This window comes from Petaurus breviceps, unplaced genomic scaffold (genome assembly GCF_028583685.1).
Source record: "Petaurus breviceps papuanus isolate PSGF00001 unplaced genomic scaffold, PetGlider_PUasm1.0 90731, whole genome shotgun sequence".
Taxonomy (NCBI): domain Eukaryota; kingdom Metazoa; phylum Chordata; class Mammalia; order Diprotodontia; family Petauridae; genus Petaurus; species Petaurus breviceps.
This window is the reverse complement of record NW_027187325.1, coordinates 7,390,945-7,404,439: the sequence shown is the minus strand read 5'-3', so window position 1 is coordinate 7,404,439 and position 13,495 is coordinate 7,390,945. Positions and strand designations below refer to the sequence as shown.

General features: G+C 41.9%; 1 long non-coding RNA gene across 2 annotated transcripts in view; it reads right to left on the bottom strand.

Moving 5' to 3' along the window:
* LOC138145219 (uncharacterized) overlaps positions 1 to 2,021 on the bottom strand; it is a 30,467-nt gene extending 28,446 nt beyond the window's left edge. The window contains exons 1-2 of one of the 2 annotated variants that reach the window (XR_011164148.1): positions 1,652 to 2,021; positions 1,178 to 1,320 (exon numbers count right to left, since the gene is read on the bottom strand). This is a non-coding gene — a long non-coding RNA (uncharacterized lncRNA). The remainder of the gene's footprint in view (positions 1 to 1,177; positions 1,321 to 1,651) is intronic. The other variant, XR_011164147.1, reaches the window with a different exon arrangement.
* Positions 2,022 to 13,495: the final 11,474 nt, after the last annotated feature.

Sequence of the window (13,495 nt, the reverse complement as noted above, 5' to 3'; positions counted from 1 at the left end):
CAAGAGGAGGCCACTGGAGACTTTTGAGTCAAAAAGTGACTTAGTCACATTTGTGTTTTAAGAACGTTCATTTGGCATTTTCAGGAGGATGGATTAGAGATGGGGAAGAGAGGGAAGCCAGGGAGAACAATATTGGGATTGCAGTAGTCCATATGAGAGGTAAAATTAAAGCCTGAACTCAGGTAGCAGTGACTGTGTGAGAAGAAAAACTTGTGTTGTGTTTGGATGTAAGGAGTGAGTGAAAGGGGAGAGCCAAGGATGGACTCTAGAGTAACTGGAAGGATGGTTGTGATCTCAATAGAAATAGGGCAGAAATAGGGGAGAAGGGTGGGGTTTGGGGGAAGGATAATTTTTATTTGGGACTTATTTAGTTTGAGATGGAATGGGTAGAGGGATGTATTAGAGAGCCACTCATAGAATAGAAAACTGCTAGTATTACCTTCAATGGAGATATTCAAATCAGTATCTTTCAAATTTGCTCCCTTCCAGGCCAGGTTCAGTGACTGACGATCAGAGTTAGCTTAATGGTTCATAGAAGTTGATTGACTCATAAATATCACAAGCCCAGTGCAGAGGCTGAGAGCGGAAGCTGGGCTGCCGGAGAGCTAGGCCAAACCACAGTGGAGGTGTGGGCCACCACTCCCTCCCCTTTCCACTCCATCAATCTCCTAAGGAAACTGCCAACTGCTTCTGATTTCAGAAAGGCAGCAGCTGGAGGGGGTGGTTGTGGGCAAGGTGAGCAGCTAGAGCTGAAGGTCAGAAGCAGGAAGGAAACTGGGCAATAAAAATATAACCCCCTTCTCAGGTTCACTAAGTAATAGCAATAACAATATTATATGGTGGCCTGCTCGGAGGGGCATGGATTTCAGAGAGATCACCATAAATGAGAACAACTTCATTATCTCAGTCTCTCTGGGGATAAGTAACAGCCTATTCACATTTCCCTTCAGGGGCTTGCTCCAGGCTGCCGGGAAATATTTATGGTCTGAAAGCTCAGCTGGGTTTTTCTCTCTAAGTTAGCTGGGGGGGAGGGGAGTGGGGCAGAGAAACCGAAATTGCTAGAACTGGAAGGTGTCTCAGGGAGTGCCTAGCGCTGTGCTTTGCCAGAGCAGGCCCTTAATAATACAAATTCCTTGGTCTAGCTTTTAAAGCCCTTCACAATCTGGGCCCAACCTACCTTTCCAGCCTCATTGGACATGTCACCCCCTCCAGAACTCTTCAGTTCAACCAAACTGGCTTTCTCAGGATTCCTCCCTCAGGACATTCATCTCCTGGTCTCCTGGTCTTCTGTGCCTCTTTGTTGGCCATCAACAACCATGCCTGTGAAGGACAAATAAAATAGAAAAAATTATGTAAGGACACATTAAAGCAGGTGGTCTCATCCACTGTTTTTTTTTTTTAAAGCAATCGGTATTAAGTAACTTGCTCAAGGTTACACGGCCAGTTATTTCTGGGTGTGGTGCTAAGTATCTGAGCCCAGATTTAATCCAGGTCATCCCGAAACTGGAGCTGGTGCTTGTAGCAGCAAGCACCCCAAGCACGTCCTCAGGGTTTGCTGCCCATACAGGTTCTTGGATCTGCTTTGTTAAAGGAAAGCAACTCAAAATGGGTTAACAAGCTTACTTTAATCAGTCAGACATATATCGTTTACCTTGTTCAGGGCAAAAAGGTCAGCACCCCGAACTTCAAAGTATACAGGCAGAATTATCAAGACAGAAACAGATCAAGTAGACAGCTTTCCAAACTGTCCAGCCATTACATCCATACCCAATCAATATCTGGGTTTTTCAAAGCCAGGGGACTCTCAACAACGGCTTCCCAGAATTCAGATCAAATCACAGAACACTTCTCAAAGTGAGTCCCAAAACAAAGCTACACATCAGGGCTTATATAGCCTTCTCCTGGCTCAGAGAATGTAACAACCTTATTGACTCACTGGCCAATCAAGAAGTATCTACTGAAAAACAAGCCTCCCACCCCAGGCTTCAGGTGCACTTTAGCCTAGGGGCAGGGAAGATCTTCCAAATTTGCATTCCCATTACAGTGCTCTTACTCGCTGAGCCACCTGGCCGCCTGATCTCATCCACTGTTGCAAAAGTTATTTGTTATCTTTGGATAAGAGACACCTGCAACTTTGTCTACATGGTTACTTCAATCCTGCTGTCCTAGATCAACTGGACTTCTTTAACAATTGGAAAAGTATTTGGTTTGGGCATCTAGGAGGCACAATGGATAGAGTGCCTGGCTGGGAGTGCAGACTTTCCTTCTTGGCTTCAAATATGGCCTCAGACACTATTAGCTGTGTGACCCTGGGCAAGTCACTTAACCCTGTTGGCCTTAGTTTCCTCATCTGTAAAATGAGCAGGAGGAAGAAATGGCAAACCTCTTTAGTATCTCTTAAGAAAATCCCAAATGGGATCATGGAGAGAGTCAGATATGACTGAAATGATGCAAAATTAGGTCATCTTTTCTTTCCTGCACTTTAACAGGGAATATTTTTTCATTCTGATAACAAACTGCTAGCTAGTATAGAAAATATTCCCCCTGGAACTTCCTGCCTCATTCCCCCTTTTTCTTTTGGGGATTTCTCCTTTCTCTACCTCTTCTTTGGTGAGAAGTATTACTTATCTATTCTAAATTCCTGAAGAATGCTGCTATAAGCTAAGTGGAACTGAAAAGTTATAAAAACCAAATCTGTGCCCTACGAAACTGGAGCTGCTTCATATCAGTGAGCAGTCCTCCTTGGCATGCTAATAAATCATTTTCCTTTTAGCTTGGGTACTCAGATTATTTGACTCTGTGTCAGCAGATCTAGCAAGTACGGGAGATTCTCCATAGCTCTCCAGGAATCCACACAGAGAAATGCTCCAGTATCTAAAATTCATTCCCTTCTTCCTTTTGCCTCATAGTCTCTCTCTATAAGAGTCATCTCAGGTGCCATCTTCTGCATGAGCACTTTCCTGAAACTTCCAGCATGCTTGTGTCTTTTTTTCCCATGCTGCCTCTAACTACTTTGTACACACGCATATTATTTATTAACTTTTTATTTAGCCAATGCTTGTATCATAGTCTTTCCATCTCAATTCCTGTCCCCATATAAGGTGATTTCAACATACATATTGATACTCAGATATTCCAAACTCTTGGTTCTTCAATTTACTTGTTTCCTGTAACTGACTTTCACAACCCTACAGGTACACACAGAGAGGATGATATCCTTAATCTTGCCATCACCCCAAAAGTCTTCCACTTTTCATGAACTCTGAAATTCTCTTAACTGATTGCAATTTGTTGTTTCCATCTCTCCTTCTGCTTTGTAAGCCCCTAGCCATATTCTTTGTCCTCACTGTGACATTTAATCCTTCTACTTCTTAGTTATTTCCCAAGCCATCACCCCTGCACTGGTTCGACTTTCCTCCGTTCACTATCTTCACTCCCTGATGAACCAGTTCAACTTTAGATTGTTCTCTTCTCTTGAATCCCTTGTCCTTTGCTCAATTGCCATTTTCTCCCCAGAAGCCTTAATCTTATAGTACTCTTACCATCCAATGATGTGTGTGTGGCCTCTGGCTCCAGGTGGCTCTGGAGGAGCCAGTGAGGCTGGTGACTTTGCACAGCCTTCCCCTCCTCAAACCAAGCTCACTTGCATGTCCTGGCATCCCTTCCCTGATATCACGGTCCTCTTCAAGGGCCAAGAACAGCAACAACAGCCCTCATGTGCTGCTGAAAGAAGGTGGAGAAAATGACAAAACCACGCTGACTGTGCCTGTTACATTTGTACTACGTAATCCATTTATACTGCATTATCTCTCTCTCTTTTTTTTCTTTTTGAAGGGGGGAGGGCAGTGCAATTGGGGTTAAGTGACTTGACCAAGGTCACAGGGCTAATAGTGTTAAGTATCTGAGGCAGGATTTGAATTCAGGTCCTTGACTCCAGAGTGGTTGCTCTATTCACTGTGCCACCTAGCTGCCCCTATACTACATTATCTCAACTGCTCCTCATGAAGGAAAGGCAATCCCTCCCTAATCAATTCACTGTCCCATTCATTACATAGGCTTTTACCAAGTTTCCCATGGTTCCTTCTCCTCCTACCTTGCCTCATATTTTACTGGACATTTGTTGAGAGCTCCCCCTTATCTCCATATCTTTATCTCATGTGAAAAGGTAGCCCTTCTCTTAGCCAAGGGTAATCTACCTATGTGCATTGGGTGATCCCATCCTCTCCTGTCTTCTCTAGCTAGTATCCCCACTCTAAATTATCTTCATTCCACAGGCTACTTCCCTGCTATCTTCAAGCACACTCATGTCTCTCCCATAATCAAAAAGTCCTCACTTGATCAGTCCTTCCCTAATAGCAATTATCCTATAACTTGTCTCCATTTCATGGCTAAACTCTTTGAGAAGGCTATCTCCAATCAACGCCTCCACTTCCTTTCTTCTCCTTCTCTTTAACTCTATAATCTGACTTCCAGTCTCATCATTCAGCTGGAACTTCTCTTTCCAAAGTTACCAGTGATCACTTTATTGCCAAATCTAAAGACCTTTTCTCAATTGTCATCTTCCTTTGCAGTTTTCACATGGATGATCACCCTCTTCTCTTTGACATTCTTTTCTTCCTAGGATTTTGTGCTTTTTCTCCCACATGACAATCTATCTCCTGACTCCCAGTATTTTTACTGGATGTCCCCTATTCCTAGAATTCCGGTTTCTTTGGCTTCCTTCGAGTTTCCACTAAAGACCTACCTTCTGTAGGAAGTCTTTCCTGGTCCTCCTTAATCTTAGTGCTTTCCCTCTGAGATTATCTCCAATTTACCCTGTATATATACTGTTGGAACAGAGTTGTTTGCATCTTGTCTCCCCACCTTAGACAGTGAGCTCTTTTAGGGGAGGAATGTTTTGCCTTTCTCTGTATATCTGGTGCTTATGGTAGTCAGTACCTGATACACAGTGCATAAATATTTGTTGACTTGACTTCACTGTATATATTTTAACATGTACTTGTTGTCTCCCCCGAGTAAAATGTAATTTCATCTCCAGAGCAGCGATTGTTATATTGTTTATATTTGTATTTCCCGAGGACATAGGCCAGTGCTTCTCACTTAGTAGGTGATTAATAAATTCTTGTTGATTGAATGAATTGCTTAAGCCTGACATTCTCTTTTCAGAAAGGGGAAGGAACAGGCACTGAGGAATTAGTTGATTTGCCCAGGGTCTTAGAGCTAGCAGAGCTGGTGTTTGAACTCAGCCCACCTGGCTTCTGGGGGCTGGTAGGTGGTGCAATGAATAGAACACTGTACCTGGAGTTCTCTCCTGAGTTCAAATCCAGCCTCAGATACTCACTGTGTGACCCTGGACAAGTCATTTAATCCTGTTTGCCTCAGTTTTCTCATTTGTAAAAAATGAACTGGAAAAAGAAATGGCAAACCACTCCAGAATGTTTGCCAAGAAAATCCCAAAGAGAGTCACGGAGAGTTGAACATGACTGAAAAACAACTAAATAACAATAACAACAAACTTCTGGCTCCTAATTCAATCTTCTTTCCACTATGCCCACACTTCTATGATAAATGAACACACTTGGGATAAACTCTTAAATCAACATCACATTTGCCTGTGTAGTAGAATACCACTCTTGATTTCTATTCAAGTATGAACCACTCATAGGGGGGAATCAGCTCCAGGATGCACCAAGTTACCTCTGGGGGTCCCTTCCAACCTTGAAATTCTGTGAACCTGCAAAGGTAGCAAGGGCAAAGCTGAGCACTGACTCTTCGGTTTAGATCTTAGACCCGTGGAGTTATGGTGAAGCATTTCACCTCACTGCCTCAATGTCCCAGCCACGAAAATAGAAATCAGAATACATGCCACCATGGGTGGTTTTAAACACAGGTTGACAATGCACCATGTTCAGAACCTGCCTTCTCCCTTCATAATTTAACTGTTCTGTGTCCTATTTCTTCAGTCATCTCACTGCTAAGGCTAATCTGATTAAAGTTATATATCTGAGTTGTTAGTAGTCAACAGCTATTTAATGTATTAGCCCAGATGTATGTATTATCTGGGGACAAAGGGGGAGCTTTCTAAGTTTCCTGAAATCAAACCAGTAAATGACTGGCTGTCTATTCCACTTAGAAATAAGACCATTCCTTGGTAAAGAAAAGAGTAGGGAGGAGGATAGGATGTGAGGTAGCTGGAAGGTGACTCATTTAAAAGACAATACTCTGCAGGATTCATGTCCGTGGCATGGTCCCTGGAAAGACTTGGAGGATTTAGTTGAGGGATTTAAAAAAAACCTACTGCAATCTTCAGCTGTATTAAAGTAGGGCATTTCAGAAAAGGCCCTTTTCCTTAATCACAAAAGAAATGGGTCTCTGAATAGACAGGGTCCAGTTCCCACTCTAAATGCCCTCATCTTGCTTGTCCAAATCTTATTCAGCCTTTAAGGCCCAGGGATGTTATGAGGATCAAATAAAAGACATCCCAGTTCCACTAAGAATCAATCAACAAATATTTGTTAAAATTTAAGAGAGATCAATGTGAAATCTTGGATTTAAGTTAAAAAAAAACTCCATACAAATATAGAATTAGGGGAGATCAGGCTTGACAATATTAATGTGAAAAATGATCCAGTGTTTATGGAAATTTAATATGAGCCAGAGAGGCAGCCTGGCAGAATGGGTAGAGAGTTGGCCTATGTGTCAGGAAGACCTGGGTTCAGGTCTTTTCTTTGATTCATATTGGCTATGTGATCCTAGGTAAGTGACAACCTCTTAGTGATCTAGGCAATCCTCTAAGGCTCCACAGGGCTGATTTGCCCTGATAGGAATTCCCTCACCTGGAAGGACCCCTGTATCAGTGAAATCATAGGTTACCTCCACCCACCTGATGATTTTTTTTTTTGAGGAAATCAGGGTTAAGTGACTAGCCCAGGGTCATGCAGCTAATCTGAAGCCAGATTTGAACTCAGGTCCTCCTGACTTCAGAGTTGGTGTTCTATCCACTATACTACCTATGACAGGATAATATTGTTATGAAAGCAAGCTAACATAATCTTTTTTTCTCTTATACTAGGTTTTTTATGTCATTGATGAGAAAACTTCCATAAAAATTCTCTACCTATAGGTTAGTACCTATTTTGTAGCTTTAAGCCTTAGAAAATTTCCTGGAACTCTGAGAGGTTAAAGGACTTGCCCAAGGATCATATTTACCAGTATGTGAAAAAGGCAGGTCTGGAGAGGTCCTTCAAGGATTAGTTCTCAGAGGCAGCTAGGTGGCACAGCAGATAGAGTGCCGGGCCTGGAGTCAAGAAAACCTTAGCTCAGATATTTACTAGCTGTGTGACACTGGGCAGGTCGCTCCACTTCTGCCTGCCTCATTTTACTTACCTATAAAATGGGGATAATAATAGCATTTACCTCCCAGGGTTGTTGTGAAGAACAGATGAGACAGTACTTGTAAAGCACTATGGTACATAGTAGGCACTTAATAAACCCTTGTTTCCTTCCTTCTATAAACTCTATGCTACTTCTCAACTCAGTCTCATACCAGATTAATAGGAGTATAGACATAATAATAGGTCCCATTTATATAGTGCTATATAGGGGATAATAGTAATAAAATAATAATAAAAATCTTTTTGATCCTCAAAACAATCCTGTCAAGTAGGTACTATGGGTGTTACTCTCAAGATTTTACAGACAAGGAAACTAAGGGTCAGTGAGGTTAAGTGACCTACTCAGGGTCACAAAGTTAGAAAGTGTTAGAGTCAGAATTCAAACCCAGGACTTTGTGACTTGAAGTCCAGCAATTCTCTGAACTATCAGTGCATTGTATTGGATTGCTGGGCAGTAAAGGATTAAAGTACCATTACCCAAGTCAGCTGGGCAGCTGAGTGAGTGGAGTGCTGGGTCTAAATTCAGGAAGACTTCTCTTCTTGAGTTCAAATCTGGTTTCAGATACCTACTAGCTGTGTGACCCTGGGCAAGTCACTTAACCCTGTTTCCCTCAGTTTCCTCATCCTGTAAAATGAGCTAAAGAAGGAAATGTCAATCCCCTTCAGTATACTTGCCAAGAAAACCCGACATGGGGTTATGGAGAGTTGGACACAACATAGCAACAAACCTAGACACCAGTGTCCACATTTCACTGAGATTTTGTTCTTCAGAATGGATCATAGTATTGAGGATGGAGAGGATTCTTAGAGGTCATCCAATAAAGCTGTCATGTAACAGATGAAACCCCAAAGCACAGAGAGTTTAAATGACCAGCCCAAATTCTCATAGTAGATTAATGGCAGAAGTGAAACTAGAATCCAGGGCCCCTGATTCCAGATCAGCTGGTGTAATACCAGAGCTGTATAGCACATAGTAATAATGTTAATGGATTTTAAGATTTTCTACTGCCCATTAATAGGTCTCACAGATGGATTAAGGGAAGCTTCCTTTAGGGGAGGTTGCTTGTAGGGAGGCTTTCATACCTTTTGCTAATTTCTAATGAGGCACTGAGTCAGGAGGGTTGTGATGTCTTCTGGCTCTGAGAAGTGTATATATACTGTGAGTTGGTATTTGGCTTTGGGGGTTCGCTTATGAGAAGGATCTTGTGATTTTCTGGTTGAGATTCTGAGTTCTATAAGTTCAGAGCTCCCTGACAGCTTATATGTAAAGGCTCTTTCCATCCAGGGATACATATGTAAAGTGTATAGCAATATTGCTTTGATTCAGGCAGTCAGAGCCCTGTCTGTTGGTCTTTATTTCTCTGTTTGTATTTTCTCTGAAGTTCAGGGTGCTGATTTTTCCCCTGAACCAATGAAGGCAATTAAAAAAAGATTGTTGATCCCTTAAACAGCTATCTTTCCTAGTAGAGCAGATCTAAGAACCTATGCTAACAGTTATCCTGGGTATGCCAGTGTGGTTGCTGCTACCATAGTAAAGACAGACAATTTTTAAATTCTTCCAGAATGAAGCAGCTGCTAAGATATGTACATGTCTTTCTTTTTGTGTGTGTGAGCTCCCTGTTACTTTATTTTCATTTTTCATGTTTTCTTGTTACTATGACTCCCCCACCCTCCTTCACTCTACACCTACCCCCCCAAGGAAAAAAAAGAAAAAAAAAGCTTCCTTTGTAATAAAGAGGTAGTTAGTCAAATCAAATCTACACACTGGTCACAACTGAAAATGTATGCCCCATTCCATACCTGTAGTTTGCCACCTCTTTGATTTAGAGGTGAGGGAAACATACTTTACCCTTAGTACTTTGAAGTCATGATTGATTACTGTACTAAAATCTTTCAATGTTCTTTCCCTTTAAATGTGTTTATCATGTAAATTGTTCTCTTTGTTTCACTTACTTTATTTGTATCAGTTCATAGAAATCTCAAATTTCTTTAGCCTTCACTTTCGTGATTTCTTAAGGCAAAATCATATTCCGTCATATTTGTATTGCTACAGTTTTTTCAACAATTTCCTTATTGATGGGCACCCACTTTCCTTCCAGTTTTTTTGCCATTACAACAACTATTACCATAAATATCTTTGTATATATTAGACTAATCCCTCTGTTTTTGACTGCTTTGGGGGTGGGGAGAACTATAGTTCCCAAAGTGGCTTCTCAGGGCCAAAGGATATGCTCGGTTTAGTGTATGCACAGTTTCTAGTATAGACAAATTTCTCCAGAAGAAAAGAGTTAAAAGTAATAAGGAACAGGTTATTTAGTAGGCAGGGAAACAGGAAAATTAATAGGAAGGCTTGGGCTCTGTGACAGGACAGGCATCTGGTGTTGTAAGATGAACTCGGGCAAGCAGGGTCATGAGGTTCCTTGAATTCTCATTCACTTAAGGAATAGGCTTAAGCAGAGGTGCTGGTGGTGAGAAGACCCTTATGTTCTCTTTGCTGTAATTAGAGAACAGAAAATGTAGAAATGACCCTGGTGTGATTCCATCCCACTGAATACATTGCTGTTACACTTAGGCTGGTGTCTGTCACTGGTCCATTTGCAGTAGGGTAAATTACAACTGTCCCTCCGACATTGAGATATTGTGATCTTGTCATGCAACACTGGGTTGACTAAAGTGTCATATCATTAGACAGTTGTGAAGATCTTTTAAGCCTAAAAAGGAGAAGGCTTGAGGGTGGCTAAGTAGGAGTTTTCAAGTCCTTGAAAGGCATTTCATAGACCATAGATTTATTTAGACATCAAGTCCAACTGTCAATTTACATATGAGGAAACTGAGTCCCAGAGAGAGTAAATGACCTGTCCAAGGTCACACAACTAGTAAGTGTCTGGGACAGGAATCAAACTCTGGTCTTCTGGACACCAAGACCAATTCTGCAATCTACCTAGTTGTCTTTACTAGAGTCCATGGGTGGTCCCCACCCTTTCATCCCTATTGCTTGGTCATTTATTACATAATAAAAGGAACTGGGATTTAATGACACTAAGATTTAGGTTTGGCCTAGAGAAGAAATTCCTAATTTTGAGGGAAATGATTAAATTCTTGCTTGAAGAGTCTATAAATGTAGGTGCAGTCTGAGATGGTTTAAGAATGGTTTTGTTAGAGGCATTGGGATGGATTAAATGATTTTTCGTGGCACTTTCCTGCCCTAAGTGCCCTCTTAATCCTTTCTGCTTTCTCCCCCTCCCTTCCTTCTTTCTCTTCTTCCTCCTTTTCTTCTTCCTTCTTCTCTGTCATTAGTTCTCTCTTTTTCTAACACTCTCTTTCCTTTACCTCCCTCCTCTTCCCCCTCCCTCTTTCCAGTCCCTCTCTTCATCCTTCCCTCTCTCTCATGTGCCTTTTATGGTTAATTGTCTAAACTTATAGGCTCTCCCTCCTCCTTCTCCTTTACTGGCTGACTTTAGCTGAAGAATAGGGTGAACCTTCTCTTCTGGGATGACCTGAGGTTGATAGAAACTGATTTATTCTTTAAACCCGATCTTTCAAGCTTGTTATCAAAGGCCTCAGGAACCATCATTAAATCATCCTTGAGCAGAACAGATGGTTGCTGGGCATTGGAGGAGAAGGGGTAAAGGAAGAACAAAATGAGCCGGGGACGGTGTTATAAACTTGACTCTGGTAAGGGAGATGTCTTTCACCCCAATCTGTTTGAAGTTCTGTATTTCTATTCCGCTAAGCGTGAGATTTGTCATATTAAATAAAGCTTTGTAGTCTAACTTCACTACAACCTTTGACTTGGTTTTATTCACTTGTCTGTAGGTAGTCAAAGGAATCATCCCACCTGCTTGGGTACTATGTTAAGATTCGATGAAGCCAGAGGGAGCTCCTTTTTCATATGAAATGGTTCTTCTGTTGCTCCCAGAGGGAAAGTACATGGTGTACTCCCTCCCCAAACTGCAGGGGAGCTTGGAATGTTGAGGGCTCCTGGGGTGTTACTTCTGTGTGGTCGTGGGGATTTAACCGTGCTGCTGTTGGGTTGGGCAGAATGACAGTAGCTCATCCAAGATCTCCACTTTGCTGAGCTGAGAGCTCTGGAGAATCACGTGGGGAGTGAGGCTGTAGAGGAAGGCCAAGCATCACCTCTCCAGGCCCTCTTCAGACTCTGAACATTGACGGTCATTTCCAGGCCTGAGGCTGATTTCCCGAGAGTGACTAGGCCAGTCAGGTACTTGACTCTGAATTCCTTTAATGAGAAAGATGATTAGAGACAGCATTAATTCAGCAGCCCATGCAGGAGAACAGACCACAGACTGCAGGAGAGATTTTTTTCCCTCACTGAGCTTCTCACCCCAGTGACTTTGGGAGTGTTCTAATCAGGATAGAAATGGGAGCCATGTCAACATGCATAGACGTAACCCCCCTCATCTGCCTTGCTGGGAAGCATCTCTGAGAGTACAATCTTCTTTGAAGTTAATGGGTGTATGGAATCAGATAGATGTGTGGTGAGCCTGTGGATTGCCAGTGGGGCTGCTCCTTTGCGTAGGGGAAGTTGGTGGTTTCCTTCATAGAATAATTGAGTCCAACTAAATGTATTCCCCACCAGCTTGCTGTAGAACCAGGCTCCTCCTGCCTGGCTTAAAATCCCCATGTCAGAGTCACTAAAGACTAGAGAGCAAAGGTAGAGAAGGCCTTTGGAAAATGCTCATGTCAACTGAACATGGACCTTAGTCCCCTACTATTAGCACACTAATGTATCAGGTCTGCTAATTGTTGTCTGAGAAGACACAGAGAACCTGAAGGAGATGATGGATAGCACTGAAAATCCTCAGTGAGAGATGCCAGCACAGGCTGACTCTGGATGCTTCAGGAAGATGGTGAACTATGGAATGCTTGAAAGTGGTGCCTGGGGGAAGGGGCCCAAGAGGAGGAAATGTGCTGAGGCAGGGGAGAGATGCTAAAGATAAACTTCATCTCTATAATTTCACTGGGATTTGAAGCAGGGAAACTTGACTTGAGTACCCTGGGCTACTGCTAGCTTTATGAAGCATGTGAGTAATGAACTCTGTCTTTTTGGTGACTTTATTTAAAGATTGTAGACTCAGAGAATCTCAGAACTGGAGTGGGGCTTAGAGGCCACTACGGCACTACCTATTTCTGAACACAATCCCTCTGCATTTTTCCAATAAAGGCTTGTCCAGTCTCTGCTTGAAGATCTACTGTGATGTTAGAATTAGAGAAATGCAAATTATAGTAGCTCTGCCCTCATACCCATCAGATTGGCAAAGTTGACAAAAAGGGAAAATGACAAATGTTAGAGGAGCTGTGGAAAAACAAGCATATTAATGCTCTGTTGGTAGATCTATGAATTGGTCCAGGTGCTCTGGAAAGCAATTTGAGATTATGCCTCCAAAGCTATTAGATTGTGCATACTGTTTGACTCAGCAATACCACTACTAGTACCTAAAGAGATCAAAGAAAGGAAAAAGATTCATAGGTACGTAAATATCTATGTCAGTCATTTTTGTGATACCAAGAACTGGAAACTAATGAGTTTCCATTCATTTGGGGAATCACTGAACAAAATATAGTAGATGAATGTAATGGAATACATTAAAATTGGAGGCAGCTAGGTGATACAGTGGATGGAGTACTGGACCTGGAGTGAGGAAAACCTCAGTTCAAATTTTGCCTCACACACTAACTCGGTGATCTTAAGCTCTGTTTGCCTCAGTTTCCTCATCTGTAAAATCAAGATACCAATAGTACCTATCTCCCAGGGTTGTTTTGAGGATAAAATGAGATAATGTTTGTAGAATTGTTTTGTAGACCTTGAAGTGCTATACGGATGTTAGCTATTATTTTGTTGTACTTCCCAGAGCAACTTAGGAAGACTTACATGAACTGATGCAGAATGAAGGAAGCAAAACAAGAACAATGTGTGTAATAACATCCAAAGCATGAAGAACTTTTTGAGACCAACCACAATTACAGAGAATTGATGAGAAAACATACTACCCACTTCCTGATGCGGAGCTGATGAACTTGGTACAGACTGAAATATATATATATTTGTAAATGGCTAATGAGGGAATTAATTTTGCTTA